Below are 18,440 nucleotides of genomic sequence, written 5' to 3' on the forward strand. Positions count from 1 at the left end.
AGGTATTTTTGTAAATTAAGGTATTTTGGTAAATTAAGGTATTTTGGTAAATAAAGGTATTATGGTAAATAAAGGTATTATGGTAAATAATGGTATTATGGTAAATAAAGGTATTTTGGTAAATTAAGGTATTTTGGTAAATAAAGTTATTTGGGTAAATAAATGTTTTTTGGTAAATAAAGGTTTTTTGCTAAATAAAGTTATTTTGGTAAATTAAGGTATTTGGGTAAATAAAGGTATTATGGTAAATAAAGGTATTTGGGTAAATAAAGGTATTTTGGTAAATAAATGTATTTTGGGTAAATAAAGGTACTATGGTAAATAAAGGTATTTTGGTTTAATAAAGGTATTATGGCCAATAAAGGTATTTTTCGAAATAATCGTAGTTAAAGTTATTTTGGTTAATAAATCATTCATTAGAAGTGGAAAAACAATCGAAAAACCAAATTTGTCATTTAGAGTTTTTGAACAATGTTTATATTTCAAAATCATTATGCCACGTTAAAATGAAGTTCTGATAAATATGAACTTAAAATATATTTCAAAATCATTATGCCACGTTAAAATGAAGTTCTGATAAATATGAACTTAAAATATATTTCAAAATCATTATGCCACGTTAAAATGAAGTTCTGATAAATATGAACTTAAAATATATTTCAAAATCATTATGCCACGTTAAAATGAAGTTCTGATAAATATGAACTTAAAATATATTTCAAAATCATTATGCCACGTTAAAATGAAGTTCTGATAAATATGAACTTAAAATATATTTCAAAATCATTATGCCACGTTAAAATGAAGTTCTGATAAATATAAACTTAAAATATATTTCAAAATAATTGATGTAAATCATTAAATTTATTATTTGCCACTTTCTACGATATTTACTACATTTTGCCTTTTTATAATATAAGGTTATTTACCGTTATTTACCACCTGAGTTAATAACCACTTGGGAACACTGGTTGCCAGGTTCTGAAAATAAAATAATATCAAAATCTATAACAAAGCTTCGATCAAGTTAGGTCTATTGGAAAACATCTTCACTACGCCAAAAAATAATTATATTTAATAGAGTTACAATTTTAACCGGTTTTCCGCTGAAGTCCAAATTATCCTAGATAATCTTATGCTCAGCCCAAATTATCGAAAACATCGCATCAATGCCAAAGAATTGGCTCGAAATTATCGACGTGTACTATAATTAAAATTTCCTATATTTTGAATTATTTTCCTATATTTTTAATGCCTTCCTATAAATTCCTTTATTTTCACCTATTTTCCTATAATTTCACGATCTTTTGAAAATGATAATTTTTTAAGTACGTGTGAAAAAACTGCCCCTTTCGAACTCAATCTTGAAATCCACTAAGTGATCCAATAATGCAAGAAAACACTGTACAAACAATTATCAATATTCTAGGTGATTCGAGTCAAAGTATACCGATATGCAGTAGTTACCTTATTATTTTCCTATTTAGTTTCCTTTATTTTCCTATAATTCGCCTCTAAAATTCCTATTTTTCCTAAAAAAAATTCCAAGCCTTTTCCTGGTCACCCTGTAATTATCGTACATCTGCAAAACTTTGTTTGAATAAGACAATCGAACAAACGCCAAAGGCTAGAAATTATCTCGTTTAATTTTTAAAAATTTTGCCGAACCCGATTCCTAAGCAAAACATCCCCATTTTTCAAATTCCATCGCCCGACAGCGCTCCTACCGAGATAATCGTGAACTGTTTCCAACCAAATTCCAAGGCCGCCAGACGTCCTATAATTCCTATAAAATCCTATTGTTTCAAAAATGTCCTATAACATCCTATATTTTTAGCAAAATCCCCAAAAAGTCCTATAAAATCCTATGATTTTGATACTTTGCCCATTTCAAATCCCGCCACTCAGATAAATTGCCAAATTTAGCTATAGTATAAATTAATTCTAGTCTATACTTTTGTTATTGTTAACATGTTTAGCTATTAGTATATTTTTGATATAAAATGGTTAAAAGTGTCTATTTTTAAGTGAAAATCAAAGATTTATTTCACTAAATATAGAATTTGTTTTTAAATGCATAAAGTTAGTAAGTTAGTAAATGGAATAGCGTATATAGTCCTACAAAATCCTATAATTTTGTAAAAATAGTCCTTTAAAGTCCTATATTTTTAGAAATATAATCCTATTTTTTATAGGATAAGATTTGAGTGGGGATTCTGAAATTCAAAGCATGTGAGTAAAAAGTTGCATAATATCCTTTCCGTGAGAATTCGCTCAAAGGTGTGAAAAAATTTATTCTCGAGATGTTGTTCAAAAGTAAGTAGATTTTTAACTATAACCAGAAGCCTATAATATTATAGGCTTCCGCTACAACGTACAATTATTTATACAATTAATACATTATTTTAACTGAACTATCTTCCATTATAAAATTATAAGAATTTTGTTTGCTAGCTGTAACTAACAATTGTACGTTACTGAGATATCATATTTTCCAGCGCCAACTCCAAATAACTCGAAAGCTAGTCTCCATTTTGATTTATGGTGAGAAGAGGTATAAAATAACTTAGGCCTATATTTCGTCATTATTGGGTATAGTACGGCTAGAATGACATAGTCGCGTTCTGTAGTCGTGGTTTCCCGAAACAAATTCTGAAATTTCGAGTCGGCGCACTCAGCCGTCAACACTATCATTATACGGGTGGCGCCATCTATCACTTTCAAAGTTCACTAGTAATATTAATTCAATTGTATAGTATATAGTTCCTGCCGCTAACAGCGGATGGCGCCACCGGCAAATGATAGAGTTCTCAATTTTTAAAAATTTGTTTCGCGAAAGACAGATTGAAATTGTCATTCTAGCGGTACTATTCCCAATTCAATGTATTTAGCTTATTTGTTTAATCAGTGATTGTAGAATTCACAACTTGTTGGTCTAACCCATTGAGTTGGGAATATTAATCTAGAGGTCCAATAAAAACGTCGGATTTCAGTATTTCGCGAAACAAGTTTTTAAAAGATAACAATACTACCGTCTGCTCCAAATGACGAGAAAACTTTATCATTCTACCCGTGGCGCCGTCTATCTCTCAATGTTTCGTTCAAATAAGACGCGTTTTCCGGCAAAAATATTTTTTTCTCAAAAATAATGGATGGCGCCACGGGTCATATGATAACGTTTGCTAGTCATTTTAGAGGAGACGGCACATTCGTAATTTTCAAAATTGTTTCGCGGGGAGCAGATTTGATTGGATCTCTAGATTAATATTCCCAACTCAATGGTCTCACCAACGTTTTTGTTGTCCAAATTTTGAAGAAAAGTTTTTGTGACCGAGACTTAGCATCTATATATAAATCGTATTATTAACACATATTATTTACTGAACAAAATTAAATAATTATATCGATATTAGGCACCTTTATTAATGTAAATCTACAAATATTTGTAGTAGTTGAGATTTGGTTTTTGAATTAAAGAGTATTTTTGTCGCTGGTTTGCATTGAAATCTCGGCAGTTTTTCATTACAGAAAACGCGTTGTGCTTTGGAAACAGCTGCTCAAAGATTCCGCTCGTGTTTAAAGGGGTTAAAATTGCGCCAACTTGACAAGCCGTCTTTTTCCGTTCAAGAAATGTGTCAGTTTAAATTATATCGTTATTTTTGAAGTGGAAAGCTGTGTTTTTAAAAGCAGCGAAGAAATGTTATTGTTTTTAGTATATATAAAATGTTGCGTAACAATTTGCACCGACAGTTTAATTTTATGTATAATTTTACACTTTTCAAAAACACTGAAGAAATAGTTTAGCTTCCAGTGCATATAATTTCGCGTAACACTTTGCTCCGACATTTCGATTTCGTGTAACAATAGTGTTACATTTTTAAAAACACAGAATATGGCGGAAAATTTAAAAAAATAGTGATTGTTTCCAATGCAGCTAATTCCATCTAACACTTTTCACCAACAATTTGATTTCTTGTACCGCTAGGTGACAATGAAGCGCTGGTAAGACCACTTGAACTTTGGTCATATTCCTCCATAAATACCTGTCCTTGTCAGTGAATAAATCCCAGACCGTAACTCCTGGAATATGGCGATAATTCCGGAAGTGAAGACCCTTTCAGCATCGCTAGCGGGGTCTACAAGAATCGAGGCCGGTGCGGGGCAAACAAAATCAGGGCTTAAATTGGGCGAACAAACAGCCAACGGAATTTAATATCTCGGGCACTCACTAGGCGGCGCTATATCGCGTCGAAAAGAAGGCTTTACCTCTTTAACTACCCTACACTGTTTCAGTGGTTGGCTGGCTGCGAGGCCAGAAAAAGGGCAAAAAAAAGCATCAAATAATAAAGGGCTGGAAGGAAGACGAGTTTTAGGATTTGATTCTAGCGTGGGCCACCCGAGCGGCGCTCGTTAAAAGTTGGCCCCGTAGAGGAGCGGCCTTTCAGGGGCCCGGGTTACGACGCTTTTCCTGTTTTATCCGCTCTTAGTCGCGCTCCGAGTAACTTTAATTGCTTTGAAAGCAGTTGTTTGTTTGAGCCAAAAGGCTTAGCGTACAGCCGGCCAGAGGGAAAAAAATAGCATCTGCATTGCGGAAAGCGCGCCGTCATCCCCGGATAAATACTTTACTGAAATTCTTCTTTTCTTTTATATTTTGTTGTCCCTCTTATGTTGAAGGGTACTCGCTATTATTTCGCCGTTCTCGCGTTTGCTTTGTTATGTAAATTTAAATCGATTTAGTGTCTGTTTGTTTAAGTTATTTTAAAAGTTTGCAATTATGCTTTTTAAAAATCTGAAAAGAGGAGCTTTAGGAACTAGATTCCAGGCGCTTCTACAACCTGAAACTAGGAGCTTTGGGAATCGGATACCAAGCGCTTTTAAAATTGAAATGAGGGCTTTAGGAACCGGAAACCAGGCGCTTATAAAACCTGTAACGAGGCGCTTTAGGAACTAGATTCCAGGCGCTTCTACAACCTGAAACTAGGAGCTTTGGGAATCGGATACCAAGCGCTTTTAAAATTGAAACGAGGGCTTTAGGAACCGGAAACCAGGCGCTTCTAAAACCTGTAACAAGGCGCTTTAGGAACTAGATTCCAGGCGCTTCTACAACCTGAAACTAGGAGCTTTGGGAATCGGATACCAAGCGCTTTTAAAATTGAAACGAGGGCTTTAGGAACCGGAAACCAGGCGCTTCTAAAACCTGTAACGAGGCGCTTTAGGAACTAGATTCCAGGCGCTTCTACAACCTGAAACTAGGAGCTTTGGGAATCGGATACCAAGTGCTTTTAAAATTGAAACGAGGGCTTAAGGAACCGGAAACCAGGCGCTTCTAAAACCTGTAACGAGGCGCTTTAGGAACTAGATTCCAGGCGCTTCTACAACCTGAAACTAGGAGCTTTGGGAATCGGATACCAAGCGCTTTTAAAATTGAAACGAGGGCTTTAGGAACCGGAAACCAGGCGCTTCTAAAACCTGTAACGAGGCGCTTTATGAACTAGATTCCAGGCGCTTCTACAACCTGAAACTAGGAGCTTTGGGAATCGGATACCAAGCGCTTTTAAAATTGAAACGAGGGCTTTAGGAACCGGAAACCAGGCGCTTCTAAAGCCTGTAACGAGGCTCTTTAGGAACTAGATTCCAGGCGCTTCTACAACCTGAAACTAGGAGCTTTGGGAATCGGATACCAAGCGCTTTTAAAATTGAAACGAGGGCTTTAGGAACCGGAAACCAGGCGCTTCTAAAACCTGTAACGAGGCGCTTTAGGAACTAGATTCCAGGCGCTTCTACAACCTGAAACTAGGAGCTTTGGGAATCGGATACCAAGCGCTTTTAAAATTGAAACGATGGCTTTAGGAACCGGAAACCAGGCGCTTCTAAAACCTGTAACGAGGCGTTTTAGGAACCGGTTACCCGGCGCTTCTAAAACCTGAAATGAAGCGCTTCAGGAACCGGAAACCAGGCGCTTCTAAAACCTGAAACTAGGCGCTTTAGGAACCGGAAACCAGGCGCTTCTAAACCCTGAAATGAGGCGCTTTGGGAACCGGAAACCAGGCGCTTTTAAAACCTGAAACGAGGCGCTTTAGGAACCGGAAACCAGGCGCTTCTAAAACCTGAAACGTGGCGCTTTAGGAACCGGAAACCAGGCGCTTCCAAAACCTGAAACGAGGCGCTTTAGGAACTGGAAACCAGGCGCATCTAAAACCTGAAACGACACGCTTTAGGAACCGGAAACCAGGCGCTTCTAAAACCTGAAACGAGGCGCTTTAGGAACCGGAAACCAAGCGCTTTTAAAATTGAAACGATGGCTTTAGGAACCGGAAACCAGGCGCTTCTAAAACCTGTAACGAGGCGTTTTAGGAACCGGTTACCCGGCGCTTCTAAAACCTGAAACGAGGCGCTTTAGGAACCGGAAACCAGGCGCTTCTAAAACCTGAAACGAGGCGCTTTAGGAACCGGAAACCAGGCGCGTCTAAAACCTGAAACGAGGCGCTTTAGGAACCGGAAACCAGGTGCGTCTAAAACCTGAAACGAGGCGCTTTAGGAACCGGATACCAGGCGCTTTTAAAAACTGAAACGAAGTTATTTAGGAACCGGATACCAGGTGCTTTTCAAACCTGAAACGAGGTGCTTTAGGAACCGGATACCAGGCGCTTTTAAAACCTGAAACGAAGCGTTTTAGGAACCGGATACCAGGCGCTTTTAAAACCTGAAACGAGGCGCTTTAGGAACCGGAAACCAGGCGCTTTAGGAACCGGATACCAAGAGCTTCTAAAACCTGAAACGAAGCGATTTAGGAACCGGATACCAGGTGCTTTTCAAACCTGAAACGAGGTGCTTTAGGTACCGGAAACCTGGCGCTTCTAAAACCTGAAACGAGGCGCTTTAGGAACCGGATACCAGGCGCTTTAGGAACCGGAAACCAGGTGCGTCTAAAACCTGTAACGAGGCGCTTTATGAACTAGATTCCAGGCGCTTCTACAACCTGAAACTAGGAGCTTTGGGAATCGGATACCAAGCGCTTTTAAAATTGAAACGAGGGCTTTAGGAATCGGAAACCAGGCGCTTCTAAAGCCTGTAACGAGGCTCTTTAGGAACTAGATTCCAGGCGCTTCTACAACCTGAAACTAGGAGCTTTGGGAATCGGATACCAAGCGCTTTTAAAATTGAAACGAGGGCTTTAGGAACCGGAAACCAGGCGCTTCTAAAGCCTGTAACGAGGCTCTTTAGGAACTAGATTCCAGGCGCTTCTACAACCTGAAACTAGGAGCTTTGGGAATCGGATACCAAGCGCTTTTAAAATTGAAACGAGGGCTTTAGGAACCGGAAACCAGGCGCTTCTAAAACCTGTAACGAGGCGCTTTAGGAACTAGATTCCAGGCGCTTCTACAACCTGAAACTAGGAGCTTTGGGAATCGGATACCAAGCGCTTTTAAAATTGAAACGATGGCTTTAGGAACCGGAAACCAGGCGCTTCTAAAACCTGTAACGAGGCGTTTTAGGAACCGGTTACCCGGCGCTTCTACAACCTGAAATGAAGCGCTTCAGGAACCGGAAACCAGGCGCTTCTAAAACCTGAAACTAGGCGCTTTAGGAACCGGAAACCAGGCGCTTCTAAAACCTGAAATGAGGCGCTTTGGGAACCGGAAACCAGGCGCTTTTAAAACCTGAAACGAGGCGCTTTAGGAACCGGAAACCAGGCGCTTCTAAAACCTGAAACGTGGCGCTTTAGGAACCGGAAACCAGGCGCTTCCAAAACCTGAAACGAGGCGCTTTAGGAACTGGAAACCAGGCGCATCTAAAACCTGAAACGACACGCTTTAGGAACCGGAAACCAGGCGCTTCTAAAACCTGAAACGAGGCGCTTTAGGAACCGGAAACCAAGCGCTTTTAAAATTGAAACGATGGCTTTAGGAACCGGAAACCAGGCGCTTCTAAAACCTGTAACGAGGCGTTTTAGGAACCGGTTACCCGGCGCTTCTAAAACCTGAAACGAGGCGCTTTAGGAACCGGAAACCAGGCGCTTCTAAAACCTGAAACGAGGCGCTTTAGGAACCGGAAACCAGGCGCGTCTAAAACCTGAAACGAGGCGCTTTAGGAACCGGAAACCAGGTGCGTCTAAAACCTGAAACGAGGCGCTTTAGGAACCGGATACCAGGTGCTTTTCAAACCTGAAACGAGGTGCTTTAGGTACCGGAAACCTGGCGCTTCTAAAACCTGAAACGAGGCGCTTTAGGAACCGGATACCAGGCGCTTTAGGAACCGGAAACCAGGTGCGTCTAAAACCTGAAACGAGGCGCTTTAGGAACCGGAAACCAGGCGCTTCTAAAACCTGAAACGAGGCGCTTTAGGAACCGGAAACCAGGCGCTTCTAAAACCTGAAACGAGGCGCTTTAGGAACCGGAAACCAGGCGCGTCTAAAACCTGAAACGAGGCGCTTTAGGAACCGGAAACCAGGTGCGTCTAAAACCGGATACCAGGCGCTTTAGGAACCGGATACCAGGCGCTTTTAAAACCTGAAACGAGGTGCTTTAGGAACCGGATACCAGGCGCTTTTAAAACCTGAAACGAAGCGTTTTAGGAACCGGATACCAGGCGCTTTTAAAACCTGAAACGAGGCGCTTTAGGAACCGGAAACCAGGCGCTTTAGGAACCGGAAACCAGGCGCTTTAGGAACCGGAAACCAGGCGCTTTAGGAACCGGATACCAAGAGCTTCTAAAACCTGAAACGAAGCGATTTAGGAACCGGATACCAGGCGCTTTTAAAACCTGGAACGAAGCTATTTAGGAACCGGATACCAGGTGCTTTTCAAACCTGAAACGAGGTGCTTTAGGAACCGGATACCAGGCGCTTTTAAAACCTGAAACGAAGCGTTTTAGGAACCGGATACCAGGCGCTTTTAAAACCTGAAAGGAGGCGCTTTAGGAACTGGAAACCAGGCGCTTTAGGAACCGGATACCAAGAGCTTCTAAAACCTGAAACGAAGCGATTTAGGAACCGGATACCAGGTGCTTTTCAAACCTGAAACGAGGTGCTTTAGGAACCGGAAACCTGGCGCTTCTAAAACCTGAAACGAGGCGATTTAGGAACCGGATACCAGGCGCTTTTAAAACCTGGAACGAAGCTATTTAGGAACCGGATACCAGGTGCTTTTCAAACCTGAAACGAGGTGCTTTAGGAACCGGATACCAGGCGCTTTTAAAACCTGAAACGAAGCGTTTTAGGAACCGGATACCAGGCGCTTTTAAAACCTGGAACGAAGCTATTTAGGAACCGGATACCAGGTGCTTTTCAAACCTGAAACGAGGTGCTTTAGGAACCGGATACCAGGCGCTTTTAAAACCTGAAACGAAGCGTTTTAGGAACCGGATACCAGGCGCTTTTAAAACCTGAAACGAGGCGCTTTTAAAACCTGAAACGAGGTGCTTTAGGAACCGGATACCAGGCGCTTTTAAAACCTGAAACGAAGCGTTTTAGGAACCGGATACCAGGCGCTTTTAAAACCTGAAACGAGGCGCTTTAGGAACCGGAAACCAGGCGCTTTAGGAACCGGAAACCAGGCGCTTTAGGAACCGGATACCAAGAGCTTCTAAAACCTGAAACGAAGCGATTTAGGAACCGGATACCAGGCGCTTTTAAAACCTGGAACGAAGCTATTTAGGAACCGGATACCAGGTGCTTTTCAAACCTGAAACGAGGTGCTTTAGGAACCGGATACCAGGCGCTTTTAAAACCTGAAACGAAGCGTTTTAGGAACCGGATACCAGGCGCTTTTAAAACCTGAAACGAGGCGCTTTAGGAACTGGAAACCAGGCGCTTTAGGAACCGGATACCAAGAGCTTCTAAAACCTGAAACGAAGCGATTTAGGAACCGGATACCAGGTGCTTTTCAAACCTGAAACGAGGTGCTTTAGGAACCGGAAACCTGGCGCTTCTAAAACCTGAAACGAGGCGCTTTAGGAACCGGATACCAGGCGCTTTAGGAACCAGAAACCAGGCGCTTTAGGAACCGGATACCAGGAGCTTCTAAAACCTGAAACGAAGCGCTTTAGGAACCGGTTACCCGGCGCTTCTTAAACCTGAAACGAAGTGCTTTAGGTACCGGAAACCTGGCGCTTCTAAAACCTGAAACGAGGCGCTTTAGGAACCGGATACCAGGCGCTTTAGGAACCGGAAACCAGGTGCGTCTAAAACCTGAAACGAGGCGCTTTAGGAACCGGAAACCAGGCGCTTCTAAAACCTGAAACGAGGCGCTTTAGGAACCGGAAACCAGGCGCTTCTAAAACCTGAAACGAGGCGCTTTAGGAACCGGAAACCAGGCGCGTCTAAAACCTGAAACGAGGCGCTTTAGGAACCGGAAACCAGGTGCGTCTAAAACCTGAAACGAGGCGCTTTAGGAACCGGATACCAGGCGCTTTTAAAACCTGAAACGAGGTGCTTTAGGAACCGGATACCAGGCGCTTTTAAAACCTGAAACGAAGCGTTTTAGGAACCGGATACCAGGCGCTTTTAAAACCTGAAACGAGGCGCTTTAGGAACCGGAAACCAGGCGCTTTAGGAACCGGAAACCAGGCGCTTTAGGAACCGGAAACCAGGCGCTTTAGGAACCGGATACCAAGAGCTTCTAAAACCTGAAACGAAGCGATTTAGGAACCGGATACCAGGCGCTTTTAAAACCTGGAACGAAGCTATTTAGGAACCGGATACCAGGTGCTTTTCAAACCTGAAACGAGGTGCTTTAGGAACCGGATACCAGGCGCTTTTAAAACCTGAAACGAAGCGTTTTAGGAACCGGATACCAGGCGCTTTTAAAACCTGAAACGAGGCGCTTTAGGAACTGGAAACCAGGCGCTTTAGGAACCGGATACCAAGAGCTTCTAAAACCTGAAACGAAGCGATTTAGGAACCGGATACCAGGTGCTTTTCAAACCTGAAACGAGGTGCTTTAGGAACCGGAAACCTGGCGCTTCTAAAACCTGAAACGAGGCGCTTTAGGAACCGGATACCAGGCGCTTTAGGAACCAGAAACCAGGCGCTTTAGGAACCGGTTACCCGGCGCTTCTAAAACCTGAAACGAGGCGCTTTAGGAACCGGAAACCAGGCGCGTCTAAAACCTGAAACGAGGCGCTTTAGGAACCGGAAACCAGGTGCGTCTAAAACCTGAAACGAGGCGCTTTAGGAACCGGATACCAGGCGCTTTTAAAACCTGAAACGAGGTGCTTTAGGAACCGGATACCAGGCGCTTTTAAAACCTGAAACGAAGCGTTTTAGGAACCGGATACCAGGCGCTTTTAAAACCTGAAACGAGGCGCTTTAGGAACCGGAAACCAGGCGCTTTAGGAACCGGATACCAAGAGCTTCTAAAACCTGAAACGAAGCGATTTAGGAACCGGATACCAGGCGCTTTTAAAACCTGGAACGAAGCTATTTAGGAACCGGATACCAGGTGCTTTTCAAACCTGAAACGAGGTGCTTTAGGAACCGGATACCAGGCGCTTTTAAAACCTGAAACGAAGCGTTTTAGGAACCGGATACCAGGCGCTTTTAAAACCTGAAACGAGGCGCTTTAGGAACTGGAAACCAGGCGCTTTAGGAACCGGATACCAAGAGCTTCTAAAACCTGAAACGAAGCGATTTAGGAACCGGATACCAGGTGCTTTTCAAACCTGAAACGAGGTGCTTTAGGAACCGGAAACCTGGCGCTTCTAAAACCTGAAACGAGGCGCTTTAGGAACCGGATACCAGGCGCTTTAGGAACCAGAAACCAGGCGCTTTAGGAACCGGATACCAGGAGCTTCTAAAACCTGAAACGAAGTGCTTTAGGTACCGGAAACCTGGCGCTTCTAAAACCTGAAACGAGGCGCTTTAGGAACCGGATACCAGGCGCTTTAGGAACCGGAAACCAGGTGCGTCTAAAACCTGAAACGAGGCGCTTTAGGAACCGGAAACCAGGCGCTTCTAAAACCTGAAACGAGGCGCTTTAGGAACCGGAAACCAGGCGCTTCTAAAACCTGAAACGAGGCGCTTTAGGAACCGGAAACCAGGCGCGTCTAAAACCTGAAACGAGGCGCTTTAGGAACCGGAAACCAGGTGCGTCTAAAACCTGAAACGAGGCGCTTTAGGAACCGGATACCAGGCGCTTTTAAAACCTGAAACGAGGTGCTTTAGGAACCGGATACCAGGCGCTTTTAAAACCTGAAACGAAGCGTTTTAGGAACCGGATACCAGGCGCTTTTAAAACCTGAAACGAGGCGCTTTAGGAACCGGAAACCAGGCGCTTTAGGAACCGGAAACCAGGCGCTTTAGGAACCGGAAACCAGGCGCTTTAGGAACCGGATACCAAGAGCTTCTAAAACCTGAAACGAAGCGATTTAGGAACCGGATACCAGGCGCTTTTAAAACCTGGAACGAAGCTATTTAGGAACCGGATACCAGGTGCTTTTCAAACCTGAAACGAGGTGCTTTAGGAACCGGATACCAGGCGCTTTTAAAACCTGAAACGAAGCGTTTTAGGAACCGGATACCAGGCGCTTTTAAAACCTGAAACGAGGCGCTTTAGGAACTGGAAACCAGGCGCTTTAGGAACCGGATACCAAGAGCTTCTAAAACCTGAAACGAAGCGATTTAGGAACCGGATACCAGGTGCTTTTCAAACCTGAAACGAGGTGCTTTAGGAACCGGAAACCTGGCGCTTCTAAAACCTGAAACGAGGCGCTTTAGGAACCGGATACCAGGCGCTTTAGGAACCAGAAACCAGGCGCTTTAGGAACCGGATACCAGGAGCTTCTAAAACCTGAAACGAAGCGCTTTAGGAACCGGTTACCCGGCGCTTCTTAAACCTGAAACGAAGTGCTTTAGGAACCGGATACCAGGTGCTTTTCAAACCTGAAACGAGGCGCTTTAGGAACCGGAAACCAGGCGCTTCTAAAACCTGAAACGAGGCGCTTTAGGAACCTCAAACGAGGCGCTTTAGGAACCGGATACCAGGCGGTTTAGGAACCGGAAACCAGGCGCTTTAGGAACCGGATACCAGAAGCTTCTAAAACCTGAAACGAAGCGCTTTAGGAACCGGTTACCCGGCGCTTCTTAAACCTGAAACGAAGTGCTTTAGGAACCGGATACCAGGTGCTTTTCAAACCTGAAACGAGGCGCTTTAGGAACCGGAAACCAGGCGCTTCTAAAACCTGAAACGAGGCGCTTTAGGAACCTCAAACGAGGCGCTTTAGGAACCGGAAACCAGGCGCTTTAGGAACCGGATACCAGGAGCTTCTAAAACCTGAAACGAAGCGCTTTAGGAACCGGTTACCCGGCGCTTCTTAAACCTGAAACGAAGTGCTTTAGGAACCGGATACCAGGTGCTTTTCAAACCTGAAACGAGGCGCTTTAGGAACCGGAAACCAGGCGCTTCTAAAACCTGAAACGAGGCGCTTTAGGAACCTCAAACGAGGCGCTTTAGGAACCGGATACCAGGCGGTTTAGGAACCGGAAACCAGGCGCTTTAGGAACCGGATACCAGGAGCTTCTAAAACCTGAAACGAAGCGCTTTAGGAACCGGTTACCCGGCGCTTCTTAAACCTGAAACGAAGTGCTTTAGGAACCGGATACCAGGTGCTTTTCAAACCTCAAATGAGGCGCTTTAGGAACCGGAAACCAGGAGCTTCTAAAACCTGAAACGAAGCGCTTTAGGAACCGGTTACCCGGCGCTTCTTAAACCTGAAACGAAGTGCTTTAGGAAACCTGAAACGCGCTACTTTAAGAACTGGAAGCTCTGTAACGTTTTTAAAATGAGAAATATTTTTCTTAATTCCATCGTTTCAGTCTTTTTCGGGTAAAATAAGTAATTTAAAACCGTTTATTTTCCATTTTTTCATTTTAATCGCAATCTAGTAATTTTAGATTTATGAGAGTTAATGGGTTTTTCAGTTTCACGCCTTTATTTGATTTTTTCGTCTTTTTCGAGTTGGTTCTAAGATAAAATAAATTTAGTTCCGAAATATTACATTTTATACTTTCACGCGGAGTTAAGGCAAAAACGTCTAACAAAATGAAGAAAAACTTTTCTCTGGCCTTAAACTGTTACACCACTACCAACCTTTTACATTCAGTCCCACCAAAAGTATACCTCGAAATTGGCCTTAAATCGCTCTAATGCGCACCAAAGGTATTCTCCTAATGACGGTAGATTGTGTTTTGCTACACCGTTTAAAAATAAATAATCAACCTTGTTTTTTGTTTGTTTAGTTTTTCCAAATTGCACTCGCCATTTCTAAGTAAAGTTTTAGGGTGAGTCCATTCCGTGAGTTGTCTTCATTTAGAACCCAATGGCGGGTTTCCAAAGAGGGGAAGGAGGAGAGTGGAGTTGTTAAATACTTTTTCCGCATCCGTGGTTCTTTAAACATTGCTCGCTTCGATCATAATCACTCAACCAGAGTAGCGGGAAGAAAAGCAGGGGGGGGGGTGGATCTTTTTAATTAATGTAGGCGAATTCCTATTAAGATCTTCCAACCCCCGAATTCTCCATTCAACCCCCAGTCCTCGTTTCGGTTACGCTCTGTTAAATCTTTTGGAACTTAATAGGGCTTGGAACGCCGAAACGTCCAAAAATCACCACCAGGGACCTTCTTCGGTTTAATTGAAGTTTTGGAAAAATTTCGTGAAATTCCGCCACCCCCTCCCCCAATTTTTGGTTGGGCCTTATTTGGGTTCCTTTTCCCTAATTACCGCGACTGCTTTTTGTAGTGTGCTCTTAATAAAGCCATTTCGCCCCACCCATTCCCAGCCCCCCCCCTCCCCCTCATTTTTGAAACAACTTTTGTACTTCTTATTTCTCCCGGGAGAGGGGGTTACGAGTTATCTCAATTTTCCCCGAGCTGACTTTTTAAAAGCAGTTATTTTTGGGTGCGTTTTATACCCCATCCATTCAAACGCCTCGTTTTGAAATTTACGCCCTTTTTGGCGTTATATTCGTTAAGGGTTAAGTCTTTGTTTATTATTATTCGATTTTTGTTTAATTATGAACTTTTATAGTCCTCGTTTCTGGTAATAAATTTCGGTCCACTTTCATAACCCCTTCACTTTTACGATTACGCGCCATTTTTACGACGGGATAATTAATTTTATATTACTTTGAAACGTTTATAATTATTCGAAGCATGGATTAAATAACCTTCCAGGGATAGTTCTCTCTAATACATTTTACTATACTACGAGTTGAAGATGTTTGTTTCAAACAAGGCTGCCAGATATTTTTGCCGTCCCCTCAATTTTACCCCCTTTACCGATACAAATCCGGAACAAGATTTCTTGACACGTCGCCATCTCGCGGCGGCTTTTGGCGAATTTAATATTTTTCCAATATTTGAAATTGAAATATTCAATCGTGGTCAGTACCTCAGTGGCTCTGGAGCTTCCTGGTTAAATGTGGGAAATAAATAAGTACTGTAAGCGAATTTTTTCATATTGTTTTTAAGACATTTATGTTTATCACCAATTTTTCGATAAATTGTTCATAGGCTTTCAAACTGTAAACAAGTTTTCAATAATTTCATCAATCGCGATTGCACCCCCTTGGCAATTTTTCCCCCGTGTATCGGTAAAATCGAGACTTCCGGTCGTTGACAATTCTGGCCACCAGGGTACGTCTGGAGCAAATATTGTACCCCAGAGAACTATCCCCGTAAGGTTATTTAGACCATGTTCGAAGTAAGAAAATAGGCTTAAAGAAATCGGGCAAAATTTCCCCCTTTCGTAAATGGTATTGATAAAAGTGCGCTCTTTTATTTTTGTTGGAAGTTTCTAGTTTTTTAACTATTTATTTTTATGGCTTCTAGTCATTACTTTACGATGATTTTTTTGGAAACGTAACTGATAGTGAGAAAATAGACTTTTGGCCTACTGGCGCCTGTAAAAGTGTTCCACACGCCCAACACCGGTGGTCAGGGAAAAGTTGACTATCAGGGTGTTGCTACTTCTAGCGCCATCTATACGATAAACGGACGCGGGCGTTCGCAACAAATAATTACATTAAATATAATAATATTATAGCAACATCATCTTGCCTCGTCTAAAATTATCCTTCGCAACAAACTTTGTTTAATAGTCATCATTAAAACTCTAGCGTCATTCATTTGGCGTTAATTATTCTACTCTAGTTAATATTAATCTAGAAACGCGGGAAGCAAATTTCCCAAAAGTTTAAATAATAAAATTACCCCATCCTAAGATAAGCGGGCCAAACGGGACGCGGCGCTAATTCGAACATCGTCAAATTGATTAGGACTTCGAGGTTGCGTTCCATATTATAATCGCTACTTAAACTCAATTCTAATTCGTGACGTACATCCGTGATAAACATGTCATGGAAAATGGCTTAAATATTCTGTACGCGCCGTTGATTGAAGAGGCGCATTTTTGAAGTTCCTCAACGCGTAGATATCAAGAATGGCGAACGTGTCTAGGTCAAGTTAGAGAGAATTCTTAAGCGCGGAATTTCAAAGTTAGGGTCCGAAAATTTTATTCGTTTTGGGGTTCAAAGAGATGGTAATTTCTGTATACCCGGCCGTATAAAATATTCTAGCCGAGTTTAAAGATCGCGGTTGTGCCTTGAACAAATTGAAAAGGCTCTCTCTCTGTTAGAGATGTTAGTATAAAGTTAATTAAATTAAATGATGAGTCTCGCCAGCGAGCCGAAGAATCTCCCCTCTTTAACTTTTTAGCCATCTTTTAAAACTGAAGGGCCGCGGAACAATTTAATCCTTGCTACCCCTTCTCGGCCTTCTCTCGCGTCTAAGGCCATTTCAGAGACTATTTTTGATCTCGGTTATTTAAACTTAGAGCAGTTACTATATTCCTGGGTAGCTTATGAACTGGATAACTATGTCCGTCTTTTGGTTTTGTTGTTAGTAGGTGGTTTCTTTTCGCTCGTTCCGGGATTTCGGAGTAGGGTAAGTAGAGTAAGGCTGTGACGTCATTTTACTCCGATTCTGTGGTGGAGAATAGTTTGAGTCGGAGTAAAAACGTTTTTCCAGAATGGCTACCTGTAGCCTTTTCAGCGGATAAATTCTGGCATGCAGACGACAAAATCCGATTTACTCCTTTACAGAAGGAGTATAAAGAGTAGCCCTAATACCCCGGAACAAGCGAATAGTTTATGGGGCGGAGTAATTCTCATCCCTTTATTGTAAAGGTCTATTAATGGTCGTTTTTTTTTGCCTTAGACAGGGCCGTGTTTAGGGGGTGGCGAGCAGAGCGGTCGCCCAGGGCCGCTAAAATTTTACCATAGGGATGTATATACCGGAGGGCCACTACAGCCTACACCCAGTTTCGCCCATGCATTTCGCCCGGGGCCGCGATACCTCTAAGCACGGCCCTGGCCTTAGACCTTTTTTAAACATATAAAGGTGTTTAACAAAAAGAAAAAGGTTTTTAAAAGGTATAATAATTTTATCAGACCTCTTTTAAACCTAAGAAGTAGTTTTTCAGCAGCTGAAAGGTCTAAAGTTATATGATTTTCCTTTCCTAGACTTTTTGAAAACCTTTATTTATAACAGTAGAACAGGCGAATAAAACATTTTAGGGTTAAAAGAGTACACTTTTAGTCCGAGAACAGGTGAAAAAAACCACCAATTATAAATATTATTTTATCCAGAGTTTGTAGAGAAACCTGATCCGCGACATCTTGATTTGAAGCGTTTTAATTATTTTTTCTCTTATCCTGATGCGATGACGGTTAATTAATTGATTACTACTAGGGGGCGCTGTAGGATTAAGTTTCAAGGATGGAAAAAAATGGTGGGGATTAACGGCGGGAGGAAGGGAGTGCGGAAGGATTGGATAGGATTTTCCCCGGCTCTAGCTAATCGATTTAGACTGTTTTAATTTATTTCCCCTTCCATTTTCGCCGGCAGAAAATAAGAGAAATCGTTACCTTCCTGTAGCTTTTTTTTTGTTCTTCGCCTACTTACTTGTTAGTTCTTTCGACATATCCCGCGAGATGCTAACGGCTAACGAATATACACGGCTCTATAAATCAATTATTTTTTCGCTTAGGATAAACTTTTTTCTTTGGTTTTTTCCTAACAACTATAAATGATATTTATTACTGAAATTCCCAAAACGTTTTCACTCATATTTTTTTTCGTAGCATATCCTATATTCCTAGTTTTTAATTACGATTTCCTCAAACTATCAATTTTCCATTTATAAAACGAAAGTTACACTTCAATAATTTTTAAATTTCATCCGTTAGAGAAACGTTAAAAAGAGCGCCCATTTAACCCACCCCCCAAACACAAACACGCACCATTTATCGGGGGAGGGGGAAAATTCATCTCTACTGGGAAATTACATTGACTTCCGGTCTGGAGAGGTTCCGTTTCCGATAACGGAAATGAAGATCCTTTATAGACATTAATGGAATTAGGCGGAGGGGGGGCATTTTTCCCTC

The sequence above is a fragment of the Leiobunum rupestre genome, chromosome 3, assembly GCF_980474605.1.
Source record: "Leiobunum rupestre chromosome 3, qqLeiRupe1.1.hap1, whole genome shotgun sequence".
In the NCBI taxonomy this organism is placed as follows: domain Eukaryota; kingdom Metazoa; phylum Arthropoda; class Arachnida; order Opiliones; family Sclerosomatidae; genus Leiobunum; species Leiobunum rupestre.